Source organism: Podarcis bocagei (genome assembly GCF_964188305.1).
Source record: "Podarcis bocagei genome assembly, chromosome: 10".
NCBI classification, from domain to species: domain Eukaryota; kingdom Metazoa; phylum Chordata; class Lepidosauria; order Squamata; family Lacertidae; genus Podarcis; species Podarcis bocagei.
Genome location: NC_138135.1, coordinates 29620719 through 29637108, shown reverse-complemented (window position 1 = coordinate 29637108; position 16390 = coordinate 29620719).

The following is a 16390-nucleotide window of genomic DNA, read 5'->3' as shown; positions in this document are numbered from 1 at the left end:
TGGCATTATAAGTAACATTCTCTACGCTAGAATTCAGTCTTTCCTGATTGCAAATATTCTTCTCCCTGATAGAATTGAGGCTTGCTTCACTGTACTAATTTTCAGGAGACTCAAATTAATTTCATGTCCAGATGGTACATTGTGCCAGCTAAAATATACAGAATTATGAAACATGTTCCTCTAAAGCATAACACTGGGAAAAGCTGTGTTCAAGTACAGGAATTTTGGGAAAGAACAAAATTTTTGTGAAGGAACAAAAGATCTTGTCGCACTGTATATAAAGAAAGCCGATAACACTTTCTCTCATTATAGGATTTGTCCCTCATCTCTCCAGCCTTGATGCGAAATTATATGGGCACCTAAGTGAAAAAGCATAGAGCTTCCATCCTAAAGAGTATTCCTGGCCTATAGACTGCCTGGAAGCTCTGCCCCTTAATACCTGATGGGGGAAAACACTCTGCAAGCATGTGCTCAAAAGACTGTTTATTAAGGGTCAGAGCAGGCCCCAAGATTATCATTGTGGCCATTAAAAAAATAAATCCAATATCACTCTGAGTTGCTCTGTGCTATCTTCACAGCAGTCTGTGTTTTGAGTTCTGAGCTGCTCTGTTCAAAACCCTCTGCACTGCCAATCACTATAGACAATACTAAACTAGATGGATCTCTAGTCTGAACCAGCATAAGGCAATTTCCTGTGCTTCCGTGTTTCCCCATTTGCTATATTGGGTAATCAAAAAATGGTTATAATTCCCCCTCCTTTAGCCAAAGTGGATGAAATTTGCAGGCACCGGAGCCCTTCTACAGCAGATTAAAGGGTAAAGGGACCCCTGACAATTAAGTCCAGTCGCGAATGACTCTGGGGTTGCGGCGCTCATCTTGCTTTACAGGCCGAGGGAGCCGGCGTTTGTCTGCTTCCACAGACAGTTTTCCTCAGTCATGTGGCCAACATGACTTAAGTCGCTTCTGGCGAAGATTAGGCCTGCCAAATTGCAGACAATATGTCCAGGTGCTTTTTGTGGGGGAGGAGGAGAAGAAGGAGAGTATAAGTGGTTCTATATTTCCCCTTTATTTGTTTATATCTACAAGAAACGTATAACAGAAACAAACCAAGCCAAATAAGCATTATGTCACTGATCCACAACTGTGCTCTTATTAATGTCTGCAGCCATCAACTCACAAGCCTGCATGTTATTGCATATGTATGTTGGTTAGAATGTGAGATTAGGAAACTGGACATCCATATTCAAATCACTACACAGCCATGAAACTCACTCTGTTCTCTCAACCCAACCTGTGAGGTATCACAGGGTTGTGAGAATACAATGGGGAATGGGTGAGCAATACCCATTGAGTTCCTGGAAGAAAAGGTGAGATAAATGTACCACAGAAAATTAATTGGGGTTTATATAATGTGCCATTGTCACTCCATCTCCATCAGGAGGTAGGACTGTCATTCTTTTCACAAAATGAAGCTTTTGAGAAGTCCTCAAGGGTGATCCTTGCTAGAGTTTCCTTCCACAGTCTTGCCAGGAGGCATGAATGGTAACTGTACTGTGAAAAAAAGGGTATAGAAATCCCAAAAGAAGCAGTATTGGATAAAAGTAAGGGCATGGCTGAACAAAATTCCATGAGCTGATCAAATATATATATAACCTCAGAATCCCTTCAATGTTGAGAAATCCAAGTACAATATGAGGTAAAGGTAAAAGCTAAAGAATCCCTGGATAACTCCAGTCAAAGGCAACTATGGGATTGCAGTGCTCAAATTGCTTTTAGGTTGAGGGAGCCGCAGTTTGTCCACAGACAGCTTTCCGGGTCACGTGGCCAGCATGACTAAACCACTTCTGGTGCAATGGAGCACCGTGACAAAAACCAGAGCGCACGGAAATGCTGTTTACCTTCCTGCCACAGCAGTACCTATTTATCTACTCTCACTGGCATGGTTTAGTAAACCAAGTACAATATGAGCCTCCAAATGTCTCTAGGCTTTGTTTTGTGGCAGTGACTACTGAAAAATGCTTTTACCGACCTTTGTGAGTGCAGAGATTAGGTACATACATGCTGTGGTAAAACAAACAAAAAAAGTGTTATCTTTTTAGTAGCTAAGGCCCCTATTGTTTCAATTCCAGCTAAGTAGCCTTCACCTGGTGGCACCTAGCTCAAAGCTATGACTTCCAGGGTCAAAAGCAGCTGGAATCAGAATGAAAGGCAGACACATTTATAGGCTGAGCAATGAAACTGCATGATGTGCTTGGCTCTGTGTATCTATATACTCTGTGTCTGGATGCACTGAGCAGGTCTTAACTCTTCCTTTCATGCATTCACTAAGATCTGCAAACTACCACTTTTGTGGGTAGCAAGTGATTGCCACAGTTAAGATGCATTTCGGTTTTAGCTGCAAAGAATCCACTAAAACTCAAGGGTCATATCTATTGCTAATTATACTCAGATTAGACCCACTGAAATTAATGTACAAGAACAAATCCACACCATGCATTTAAAGCATTCAATGCACATTTAAAGTATATGACTTCCCACAGAGAACCCTCAGAATTCTAGCTCCCACTCTCAGAAGTACACTTCCAAGTACTCTTAACAAACTACAGTTCCCAGGATTCTTGGGGGGAAGTTATGTCCATTAAATGTGCATTGAATGTGCTTTGTTGTGTGGTTCTGCCCCTAGGTTCCTTAATTTCAATGCTTCTTTGTTGAGTATGACCCCAAGTCATGCTTTTCTGTCCATTCATACAAACATATTGTCTCTTCACCAGAAGTGCTCATTAGAGCAATGCAATCCCATGCACATCCACTAATGCCTTGAGTTCATTACTCCCTGTGTAGGTGTGTATTGCAGTCTTAATCAGCTTTCTTGTATCCAGACAGGTAAGGAATGACCGAATCTAGTGATCTCCTTTTCTCCCCCGTGCCTCCATTTCTCTCAGCAGTGATTCACCACAGATCCCAAGAGACCGGTTTACATGGCAGTTTAATTTCAAGGAAAGCGAACACATATGTTTTTCTGACAGTGGAGCAATTAGCATAGTTTTTCAGCAGTCAAGCCACAGTACACAGCACCTATGGAGAGAAATAACCTCAGAAAGAGCAGATAGTTCTTTAACAAGCAGATGACAGCTTTCTCTACATCGTCACCCTATGGCAATCTTTCTCAAGAGCTGCTTCAATGAGCTTCAAGCAGCTTAAGAACATCGGAAGACCTCTGCTGCATCTGACCCAGCTTTCATCTACTGCAGGGTCTAGCTTCCAGCAGTGGATAGCCAGATGCTTCTTAGAAGAGCAAATGGAGGGTATGTGAAGTTTCCCAACAAACAACATAGGTTTACTATCATGGCACTTACAGGACCCTGGACAGCTCCTTTGGTTAGAGCTTTATGCTGACAATGCCAAGGTTGTGGGAGGCTGGACCAGATTATCCTCAGTATCCCTTCCAACTCTACAATTCTATGATTCTATGACCGCCTGACAGCTGAGTAGCTGCTGCTTACTGCGAGGGAGGCAGATGAGCTGGCAGAGAGGTTGGTGTGGGGCAAATGCACTGAAGGAGCCAATCCAGCACTTTTGCCAGTGTGTTTGCCCTATGCCAACTTCCACTAACTCACCATCCCAGTAAGCAGCAAAGACTTAGCTGCTGGGAGATCAGGTACATGCTGCCGCCCCACAATGCTATCTGCTATAGCTTTAGAATACTTAAACCCAACACAATCTCAATTATGTCTGCTCAGAGGTACATGTCCTATTGTGTTCCATGGAGCTTACTCCCATGTAAGTGGAAATAAGTTTGCAGTCCAAGTTTCTTAGGCAACTCTTTGAAAAAGAGTGCAGGCCAGGAAAATAAATGAATCTCGACTTGGGAGCTTTGAATCCTGAAATTATTTTTGTGTGTGTGAGATAAGTAAATATTGCTACTTTGTGTTTTCCATCTTGAAAAGCGAGCTCTATTTCGACTGAGTTCACATGCAAATCTTTTCTACAAAGCCCTCAAATGCTTCATCAAACAGCTACAGCTTAAACATTCTGGATAAGGTTTAAATAGTTTTCAATTCTGCAAACTAAACAAGAGAATTAAAAACGGAAGAAAGGAAGGGCCTTGCAGTTCTGCACTCTGTCTAATCCACTTTCTGGTACTTGGTGTATATTACAAGGAAAGATAGCTCCATTCATCCCCCAGGGGAGGTGCAGCATGTAAAACAATACACAGAACTTGATTGTGAAGTGCTCATTTAACAAGACTCCAATCTAAATGTCAGTTTTTATTTCCCCACAGGCATCCATCCCTTTCAGGCCAATGTTGCTGGGCCTGATGCTCCAGTCATCAAAGGGATTCATGGCCATCATTTTTTTGCTGTCATTTTACTGGAATTACAGAACAGTGTTTAAATTTTGGTATCATAAATATTATTATCAGCATCAGCATCATTACATTTATTAGTTGCCTCACATAAAAGAGTCTCAAAGTAATTTAACAAGATAAAATAGAGATAGAATAAAATCAGTTATGAAAACTAGAGCATATAAAACCATGTACAATACACAATCCTTAAAATGTCAGTCCCTACCCCACTAAAAGATGAACACCATAGAAGAGGCCAGCTCAGCTACCAAAGGCCGGAATAAATTTCTCCCAAGTCTAATACTTTTGTTTCTTACACTATGATAACTACAAGGAGAAGACACAACCTACAAGGATAACAGCCCCTATGTTGGATGCATTTACTGTTTACACATTTCTTTTCTTTCTTTTTGCATCGCAGTAAATAAAGAATCTGTGTGAAAGTAAATTATCTGAAGAAGTCTAAGGGTGAAATGAGCATCGGTGAAAGTGCAAGAGAATTCAATATGTAGGGAAGAAATATAGTGTTTATTTTTCTTACCCTTGACGCTGGCCCATTCAAAACAACTCAAGTGCGGAAAAACAAAGGATGTTACTAGCTTTATTAACCTACAGTTTTGCCTATCCTTTTCCAAGATCTAATAACTATATTTCTGCGACAAAGCTAGATCCCAAAGAGTCTTAAATCTATTCTTCAGCTTTAATATATGGATATAGAGAAATGCACATTGTTCCAATTAGTTGTGATCTGCAACTATTGAAATCAGTGGGAGATTTCTCTTTAACTTCAATGAGATAAGGCTGTGCACATGCAATACATTTAAATCACATCCCACCCCCCAAGCATCCTGGGAAATGTAGTCATTGGCAGAGCTGCATGCTCCAGCACCAGGGGGGTGGGGCGGAGAGCAGGTGGGGGAGGGGCACGCATTCTGGGGGCAGGGCGGCCAGTGTGGGTGGGGGGCAGCCACGATAGCACACTGGGGATCGCGCTGCTGGGAGTGGTGCGCTCCTCCCACACTCCTCTTCCTCCGCCAGTGAATGTAGTTGACCTCTCACAGAGCTAAAGCTCTCAGCACTCTTAACAAACTACAATTCCCAGGATTCCTTGTGGGGTTTTTTAATGTATAGTGTGTACACAGCTGTGAGCTGCAGTCAACGGGTTGGATCCAGACTCAGTTGCAGCACAATCCTATATGTGTCTACTCACAAATAAGGCCCACTGAATTCTGCCATACTTACTCCCAGGTAAATATGGATAGAATTGCTGTGTATTTGCACTTCATTCACATTGATTTCAAAGGGAGTTAAACTTAACTAATTTACAGAGCAGCTGTATGGACATTACTCAGGAGCAAGCCCCACTGAGTTCAATGGCACTTACTCCTGGGTAAGCATGCATAGGACTGCAGCCTCAGTTTGGCTCTAAAGGTATGCTTTTACATTCAGAAGTACGCACATTTTCAGCATAGGTCAAGAGTTGAGGATATCTTGATGTTAAATTTGATGCCAGGGATGTGAACTCTAAATCAGAGTAAAGAGGTTTACTCTTTAGGGTTGTTAAATGATCCCAAGTATGGTATGTGGAGGTGATCAAACGGCTCTATTACTTACAGTGACAGGCTAATAATGCCACACCACCTGAGGTTTTGCCTGATGAAGCACTGGGTTTGTCCTTTAAGGGGCTCAGGGAAATAAAGCGGAAATTTCAGTTAACTGGAGAAGGCACTAAGCATGGTTTGCTGTTGCTGCCTGTGCCCTGCTTAGGCACCTCTCATGTAAGGGTTGGCCGTGGCAGTGAAAGCGATATTACATTGTTCAGCTGCCCAAATAAATGTGTTGCCAGGCAGTCTTTACTCAAAGGTGGTCATTCTAGTGCTCTAATTTCGACAGATCTTTCACCTATGAGCTGCTGTCACACAAGGGCTAATAGACTGAGTTACGAAGCAGGAAGTCTCTAATTCAGATCTTGCCTCTACTATGAACTCACGACATGGCCACTCATTCTTTGTCTCAGGCACCCCCAATTGACAATATAATGCTACAATTCCAGACCCTCCAAGTGTTCCTATTTCCCAGGGACAGTCCCAGATTTGCAGAAGCTGTCCAGATTTCTGATTTGATTCTGGAATGTCCCACTTTTCTTTAGGACATCCATATTATCATTGGAGAAGTGTTGGAGGGTATGAAGTTATGCAGCCCCCCCCCCAAAAACCAAGGAGATAAGTAACTATACAACCTTTAGAAGACATCTGAAGGCAGCCCTGTATAGGGAAGTTTATTAATGTTTAATGTTTTATTATGTTTTTATATATGTTGGAAGCTGCTCAGAGTGGCTGGGGCAACCCAGTCAGATGGGCGGGGTATAAATATTATCACTACTACTACTACTACTACTACTACTACTATTGAATTGGGTGTCCCTATTTTCATCAGATAAATGTTAGAGGCAGTGGCGTAGCGTGGGGGGTGCAGGGGGGGCCGGCCGCAACATCTGGGGGTTAGGGTTAGGGGGCGCAAATCCATGGGTTAGGGGGCGCAAATTACTTGCCTTGCCCTGGGTGCTGACAACCCACGCTACGCCACTGGTTAGAGGGTATGCAATTCCCTGAGTGGTTTAACAATGGTAATTACCAGGGAATGGTAACTCTTTAGAGGAAATAGGGGCCTCCTATCAACACTCAGCACCCTTAAAAAACTGCAGTTCCCAGAATGCTTTGGCATTGACTGTTTTGCTATGACTGTTTAAAGTGACATCATGGGCCTTTAAATGTATCGTATGAGTGCAGCCTTGGAGAATGCTGTTCCATGAGTACTAAAATAATATTCAGTTGCCCATCGGATTAGCTTCCATGCATGGAATGGCAGAGGGGACAGGATCGTCTTGTCCTTCACCTCAGACAGCAAAGTAACTTGGGCCACACCTGGGGTATCTGTCCCTCCACCCTGTTTCAACTCATAAAACAATTCACTTGGGGGTGCAACATCTGCCAATGGCACGTGACCCACAACTGTGTACTGGGAGAGGGGAGGAGCATTCCTGGATCTCTGCATCCTGGAGGAAGCATCCTGAGGCCAAAAGCAAGCAGCTTTCGCTTTGACGCCAAATGAGAGCCTTTCGCCCTGCTCCCCTGCTGTCTCCCCCGCACCATGTTCCTTCCGCCGAGCTCTTTTTTACGGCAGTTTGCACAGCGCAAAGAAGTTGCCAGCTGCTGGGCTCATTTCCATTTCAAACCAGGCACCCTGTTTTGTTTCAAACAAGAGAAACACCTCATCCTCTCTTCAAACCTTTCCATTAAAATGCCGCAGATTGGCAAAAACAGGGAAGCTGTGCGAGACGCATTCTGTGCAGGAACGCCTAGATTGATGGCTACACAGCCATAGGAGTGCATCATAGATAATGCTGAATGAACACACACAGGCATGCATAAGGAGCTACTAACATTTCTATTTAGCTTTTCCCTCTTTTGTGGATGTGCCTCTTAGCTTGTCACCTGCCACATTTTGATGAAAGCAGATGTGCATGTTGGCGCCGAACTGAAGCTTGTTTGCAATATGCTAAAGGCATCCTTCTGGTTTAAAATATATAGCTATGGATAGATCATTCCTCTCCAGTATGACGGATTTCTCTTCTTTTACATTTGACTTGCTACTAGTTAATTAAAGGACTGGTCCTGGAAAACTGTTCTAGAAAACACTAGACAGAAAAGAGGGTTTTCCCACCTCTTTCCGTTAAGCATAGCAATTGCTTTGTCTTTAAAGCTGGGAGCCATGCCAGCTACATGCATACAAGATTTATGTGTTGTGGCAAATTGATCAGTAAATCAACCTTGAGAGACGTTGTCCATTTTGAATTGTATAGAAAATGCATATATTACGAGAGATGTACACTGAAATGCTTAAAACCCTGCAAACTGATGCAAAAATGGGGTAAACTGAATTTAAGTTTGGAGAAATGAGAAACTCAGAGAAACCAAAACTGAGTGATTTGTCCATCCCTGCTCTACCAATGTCATGTGCTCCAGACAGGTGATTAGTTTATCTACAGTAGCCATATGTGATGTGGTCAGCTGACCTGTATTGTGTGAATTGGCAATGACACACCACTGGAAGAGCCCACTTGGTTTCACTAATGCATCTGCACAGCGCTGACATTGCCACTATTCTGACGCACCCAGCTAAGCTGCAATGGTGATGCCGTCAGGAGTGTAGCTCTGTTCCACCACCGATGTTCAAATACTCTGCAATTTCACAAAAAGAAGTGATTTTCCAAGGGGGAAAAAATTCTATTTGCCCATAATCCTTCAATCACCATCCAAAAATAAAAATAAAAATGGGGGGATAGCTTACAAAATGTGTGTCTCAGCAACTTGTCAGTACCACTTGCCCTGATCCATGTCTTCTTTGTGGTATCAGCGCTGAGCCATCTTGAAAGGAGGGCCCTACAAGAAGAAAGCTTATAAATCTACTTTCCTGTATGCTGCTGTTGAAACGAATGCCACTTCTAGGAATGCTGTGTACAAGGCAAATGCTCAGAGAGCAATTTTATTAAGTACCACTCAAAAATATCTCATCTGGTAGGAAAATACTGCCTTGAAAGCAATGGGGAAAACCAGAAAGACAGATTTTGTGTTCCAGAAGTGCATGGAAATTACGCAAACACAGGTGTAAAATATAAATAACTGTGCTGTATTCTAAGGTAGGGGAGGGCAGACTTCAAGTTTGTGGGTTCTACATGGGTTTTTAAAAACAATTAAGTGCACAAGTTGGAGTCTGGTGCAAAGGCATCCATTTAGAATTAAAGAATTCCAAACATGAGAATTTTCCCTGAGTACCAAAACTATACTGAGCTCACAGTCCTTCCACACACAAATCCCCAGTTACCTCCCCCAAGACGTCTTTATTTCAACAATATAATGGGGAGGTCATGTTCTTGTTACCATTGTTATACAACTTCAGGGTCCACAGAAATCTAGGAGACAGAGCTCCCTAAACAGTTATCAGCAGTGGACGGTGAAGGCTGCAGCAGCAGACATTCCAAAGATCCAAAATTACTGCACTCTTCTTTTTTAAGAGGTTAACTCATAATGCAGTGACAGTAAAGAAAAGATGATACAGAAAGATGTGGACAGTCTGAGAAAGAGCATCATACCGTGATGTGACAGCCAATTGGCGGAGTCACTGGATGTGTGCTATTCATCTGTGCAAAAGTCAATCAAGTTCATCCACAAAACGTGTCGATGAGATTTTGCCAACAAGAGGAGAATGACATCTCGATATGTGCAGGGAGGTTGCTATGCAAGTTAAAACAAACCACTAAAAAGATTTAGCTCTGCACTTGACTGAAAGCAGCCTTTCCTTTTCTGTGCCAATATTGAACTTGATGCTTTCTAGTCCATTAGAGCTGTGCGCTTCCCTATCCAGTTCTAGGTCCAGTTCAGTGTGTCAGCTGGAGGCCTTGCATGGCCCTAATTGTTTAATTGTGGGTTTAGTCCCTAATTAAACATGTAGTCATGAGGGGAGTCATGAAGGAGACACAGACATATGGATATTCATGCAGCAGGTCAGTGCAGTTTTTAAAAAATGGATTAAATTTGAGGTATTCATGTGTTTGCCAAGATATCACTTGGTTTCCCTCAAATCCGTCTGTCTAAGCTTTTTGGCTTGTGAAATGGGAACTCCTTGGGTCCTCCCTGCATCATCCACCCAGGCCACATAGACTTGGCAGGTGGTGACTCTGACAGACCTTCTTCAGTACATCTTGAACATGGAGGCTATGGGGAACCAGGAGCAGAATTCGCTCATGAGGTCACCTGATAAGGAAGGTGGTGTTGGTTTCACGGCCTCACATTCAATAAGGTGGAGTTGGGGAACCTGTGGACCTTCAGATGTCATTGAACTCATCAGCCCAAGCCAGCATAGGCTGTAGCTATGGAAGCTCAGCAAGATCTGGAGAGCAAGAGTTCCCCAGCCCTCCTGTTAGGATTAGATATGTGCATTCAAAGGTTGGGGTTGGGTGTGGTTTTTTGTTTTGTTTTGTAAAAATAAGAGTGCTTCCTGGTGAACTGTTTTTGTATCATTCATCCTGATTTGATTGAGGGGAGGCTAGATGTCACTGTATATGTAATCCCACACTTCCCTTACCACTTTCCTTATGGAAGAAAGCCTGCTCTTTTGGAGAAGTGGGTTTGTTGTGCAAGACCTCCCAATCCACTATATAAGATCTACATTGGCCAGCATGTGTTTCATTCCCACTCAAAAATAGTGGCGGCTTGCTGCTGATCACTATACTAATGAATAAGTGTGTAGCCCTTCATATATGACACTTTCTGGAAACTTAGTTCTCTTTCTCTTTCTTTCTCCATGCACAATTGCATGCTATCTCAAGGGTCTGATACATGACCCATCTGATCTGTCCACACAGGGTGTTAGCTATGATGAAGAAGAACTAGAACCTGCAATATAATTGTATATGAAGATGCATAATATTAATATATCTACAAAAATCCTTCATATCTACCACAGTCTGAGTGCACTGCTGTTCTGGCTTCTTATTCTCACAGCAGAAAGAAATGGAAGCACTGCCAATGACCTCAAATATGAATTTACATATGAACCAGCTGCTCTGTTTAAAGACTCTTACATGTGAAACTCGATGAGGTGAATTTGGTCACTGAATTACAAAGTGATTAATTACGTGGACTTCCAGCAGTGTGTGAAATCTGTCTTATATGAAGCTTGACTTCACCAGGGTTGCTGGTTAGCAGCATATTTCCACATGCTGTACCCAAAACATCACCATTGTGTTTGTTAGATATTGCAAAGAGACGTCTGTTGAAGATCACAAGCACCAGTGAAGATCCTGCAAGCTCATGTGAGCTGATGTGAAGTTAACTGAAGCAAAATATCAATGGGGTGTCCGTGCCGTGCAGACATCTGCCTGTGCCATAAGCACAGCTTAGAATTTTTAAGTGATTTTATGAAAGCATTTGAAATAAAGTATTATTGATGAAGTTGAAAAGATATTCTGGATGTTTCTGAAATGAAGAACATCTAGCCACCTTAGAGTTTGGGCTCCGATTAAAGGTAAAGGTGAAGGGACCCCTGACCATTAGGTCCGGTTGTGACCGACTCTGGGGTTGCGGCGCTCATCTCACTTTATTGGCCGAGGGAGCCGGCGTACAGCTTCTGGGTCATGTGGCCAGCATGACTAAGCTGCTTCTGGTGAACCAGAGCAGCACACGGAAACGCCGTTTTCCTTTCCCGCCAGAGCGGTACCTATTTATCTACTTGCACTTTGACATGCTTTCGAACTGCTAGGTTGGCAGGAGCAGGGACCGAGCAAGGGGAGCTCACCCCATCGCGGGGATTCGAACTGCCGACCTTCTGATCGGCAAGTCCTAGGCTCTGTGGTTTAACCCACAGCGCCGCCCACTGGGCTCTGATTACTCACCAGCAAACATGCTCAAAACAGGCATACAAGTATATATCTTATTGAACTTAACTGATGTTAAAGTTTTGCAGAACTTGGATGCACATAGATATAACCAATTATGCATTTACCTAAAGAATCCAACCCAGTGATTTAAAAATGATTCGGATGGTCATTTGAGCCACTCTAAGGCAAATAATCAATCTTTTCTCACACCATTATAAACTCAGTGTGGCTTATATGGCATGCAGCAATGGTGATGGATGGCACCTGATGCGTTCTGGTAGCTTTTACTAATGGTTACCATGTGCTGAAAAGGTCATGGGGGGAAATAGGCCTTTTGGCTAAAATTCTAAGCACAACTGTTAGGGGAAATGTCCCATCGAACTTGATATGACTTCTAGTAAACATACTGATGATTGGAGTTCAATTCTGGAACTTTCAGTCATTGTCAAGTCTAAGATTGACACTTCACTTACGGTGGGGGAGAGGTATTGCTCATTTACATACCTGTAATAATTTCATTATATGCACATCTAAAAGCCATTTAAAATTGCCTTTCAATGAAGCCTGAGACTGCTACCTTTCTCTGAGGGCATGGAGGGAGGGGGCCCTGCCACTGTATATGTCACTGCATTTCAGTGTATGCAAATTTCAAATTGCCTATTCATCAGCTTTAAAGCCAAAGTAAGAAAGGGGATACAAAAAGTGAGGAAAAGATTCAGCTGAAAGCAGTCTTGCTAAAGAGTCAGTCCAATAGCCAAACGGTATGACCCTCATGGAAATTTAGCAGGGCATCATTATCATGCATATCCATCAGCTTAGAACAATACTATCAGGTTTATGTTCTCAGTGGTAAATCATGGGCAGGATATTTCTTGAAGAAGATCCTGGGACTTGGCGTTTGCTAAGAGTGACAGACAATCACCCTGGCATTGTTTAACAATGAGTGGCAAGGATGTATTTCCATTTCACAATATGAAAACTAATATTGGGTTTGCAAAAACTGCTTTTTAATGATCTTTTGCAGCCCTCCAGAAAAATCTCATTAGCACTAGCAGAATCACTGGAGGCTTTGTAGAACAAGCCCTGCATGCACTGAAGCCAGGGACCATTAGCTACTGCTTCCCTCTCTAATTAAAGAGGCCTGTGTGTCACCTGGGGGACAGCAGAGGTTTGGGGGGAAAGGGCACCTAAAGGGAGAGCAGAGATCTGCACAAAGGCATCTCTGGGGCTGCCAGACATTGAAAACAAAAGGCAAATGTCACATGAGGCTCCTTTCAACTTTTCCAGCTGAGCCTTCAGCTTCAGCCCAATGTGGGAGAAAAGATCCATGTGGGTTATTATGGAAGATGATGGTCTCTGCTAAGTGATATATGAGCACTGAGAATAATCTGTGGGACAGTTCCCTGACAAAATAATTATGACTCCATTGAAAGAGCAGCGCCAAAATGTCCCCAAATGAAATACCGTATACTAAATAATTAGATCGTCAACAGTTTAGTCCAGGTAATCAGAGGTTAGTCAAGCCTAGAACTGGTCAGTGTTGAGGTGTGGACCCAGAAGATGGGACATAGTAACAAAAAGGGTGTCTCTTATCACGATCAGATAATTATGGAAGCTACCTTCTTAAACCCATTTACTAGGGAGAAAGTTCTGTAGAGGATGCATGGGACTTTGCTGCTGGAATCAACAAGAGGAGAACTTCTGTGGTGGGGAGCATTCTCTAAGTTTTGGCCCATGGAAATTTTTGAATCCTGTGGGTACCACTACTATGGTCATTTTTCTCAGCCCTCCACCCCATGAGAGAGACAAATGGATAACAATGTTATCTAAGTATGGATATGCTTAAAACTTCAATCTTAAGCATAGGAGTAGGTAAACTCACAGAGAAACACTTCCAAGATTGTGCTGTGTGAGCATATTATGATCCCATATGTTGCTCTCGATAGTGCACGTTTTCATTGGAGTTAAAGTGAATTTATGTGCCTAACTCAAGTTTGGGTCTAGACTGAACAAGTTTTTATAAGTCAGAACTGAACACCTGACCTCCAGACTGCAAAAAAAATCAAAGCAATATTGTTTCAGCCAACTTTTCTAAGGCTCCATGCTGTGACTTGAAACTATGTCAGTGTAAGGTCAAATACACATAACGTCTAAGCTTTTCATTATAAAAGCTATTTTGATGGGTCATGATAAGTTCTTAAAACCTGGAAGCACATCAAGAACCTAGAAGTTTGGAAGCCTTATAACTGATCAATAAAAGCAACATCAGACTTTCAGTCACTGGAGAACTAGACACATATTGGCCAACCAACTGTTTCTGGAAGTTGGAGAAAAAAACAAAACTCAAATGTTGAGTTTCATCAACAGGAGACTTCTTTACAAGTGAACATAGGCGCCGACTCCATGGGGCCTGAGGGGGCTCGAGCCCCCTCAAAAAATTTTTTGGGGGGGCTCAGCCCCCCCAATAATCTCGGGCGCCCTTCCAGCAGAGCGCCGCCGCCGTCCCCCGCCTCCTCCCCACCTGCTCCTTCGCCAGCCAGCCAGCCGCGCGCCCTAATCGGAGAGCCCCGGCCGTCCCCCGCGAGATTAGGGAATCCCCGGGGGCGGGGGCTCCTGCCTCGCTGCTTCGCAGCACCACCGCCACTGCCAAGGCACTGCCGGAAATCCCACGAGAACAGGGGAATCCCAACTGGCCACACCTCCCAGCCAGCCAATCGGCTGGCTGGGGGGGCGTGGCTTGCCCTATTTAGGGCCAGAGCCACTTTATTTGCATATTCATGAGCTTATTTATTATTCATGAGCTTTCCCGGGCCCCCCCAATATTTTTTATAAGTCCGCGTCCCTGCAAGTGAAACAAGGTAGTGGTTAGGTCACTGTTGGGATCTTGTAGAATCTTGCATCTGCATGGATCACTGCTTCTTAAGTTGTACTTATGTCAACTGAACACAGAGTTACAAAAATAACACAGGATTTGACATGCATGAAGAACGTCTGAAGAAACTTGCTACAGAAGCTAAAGATGGAAGGAACTCTCCCTTTTTTATCCCAATAAATTAAGCTGCTCTGATGGTGTTTCCTGCTTGGCAGGGGCTTGGACTCGATGGCCCTTGCGGTCTCTTCCAACTCTATGATTCTATGATTCTATGGTGCTTAATTATGTACTAGTGGCATCTTCCAAGGCATGTCTACTTAGAACTAAGGTCCATTGAGTTCAATAGAACTTATTCCCAGATAAGTGTATATAGGATTGCAACTTTATCTTATCCGATACTTGCATAGTGTGCATTTTCAGCAGCTTGTCCTCCCCTCCCCTGTTGATTTCAGTATGTCCTGTGGATCAAAAAGGAGAACGATGGTTTGCTTATGTGCCCCTCACCTTCAGCCCAAGAAGCCACCCAGTTCTACCCAGCTTGCCAGAGGCCAGGGAGTCCCAAGAAGAGAAAACCAGTGCATTAATACTCCCCTGTCCAAGGTCACAGTGTACATAACAAACATCCCGTGTCGGCCGGCCTTCATGGCAAGGCTTCACACACCAAAGACAATTGAGTGCAGAAGGCCAGCTCTCCTGGGTTTGGGGAATCCTGCCACTGGATATATTTTATTAGGTCAACCTGGTACCCTCCAGATACTTCAGACTCCAGATCTCACCAGCACCAAAACATCTAGAGTTGTAGTCCAAAAAATCTGGAGGGCATCAAGATGCCAAAGGCTGGACAATATTGAATGCCTGTACCAGCATTTTCTAGAAGATGGTCTCCTGTCCTTTTCCAGTTCTTTATGCACATAAGAGGATAAATTCAGAAGAGAAAGGCCACAGCTCAACAGCAAAGCACACATTTTGCATGCCAAGGGCCTTGGATTCAATAGCTTGAATGTTGAAGTAAAGACTGGGAAAGGATCCTATCTGAAACCCTGGAGAGTCACTGCCAATCACTAGCAATGCTGACGGAGCTAGGTGTATCAGTGGTCTGAGTTGGTCTAAGGCAGCTTCAGTTCTTCCCAGAATCCATTTACCTATAAATATTTATTAGTGGGCTTTGCAATCTCTTTCCTATGCTTTTTTTTGGAGGGGGGGGGATGCATCTGAAGCAAAGTTTGGGCTGCATTGTTATGGCAAACTATCTAAGGAATTTTTAGGAAAGCAAAAATAAGTTTTGCAAAGGCTCACTAAAATAAATAAATACATAAATTGGAGCATCAAGGTTTCTTTGCACATGGCACCAAATTTCTCCAATGAATTACAAGGCAAATGTCTGGATGGAACTTCTGAGGAATTTTGAGGGGAGTAAAAATAATAACAATAATAATATTTTTAATAAAAAGAAAGAAATTTCTCATGGGCGTTTTTCACATTCCCAAAGAATGAGTGACAGCTTGTAGTTCTGGAATTGACAGACCTTTGATGTATTCCCAAGTGATGCCACACATAGCTGGTAGCTCTGAGCTGTCACTATCAGTGTTCCTGCATAGCTGCCTGGATAAGGTGCTGCCTTAAGCTGCAAAAACAATTTTTTTTCTTCCCTCTTTCTTAGTTGTCTTAAATGAGGAACAGCCTTCCAGGCCATGTTGTAAAAGGCATATTAGTTAACAGCTTTTCGGGATTG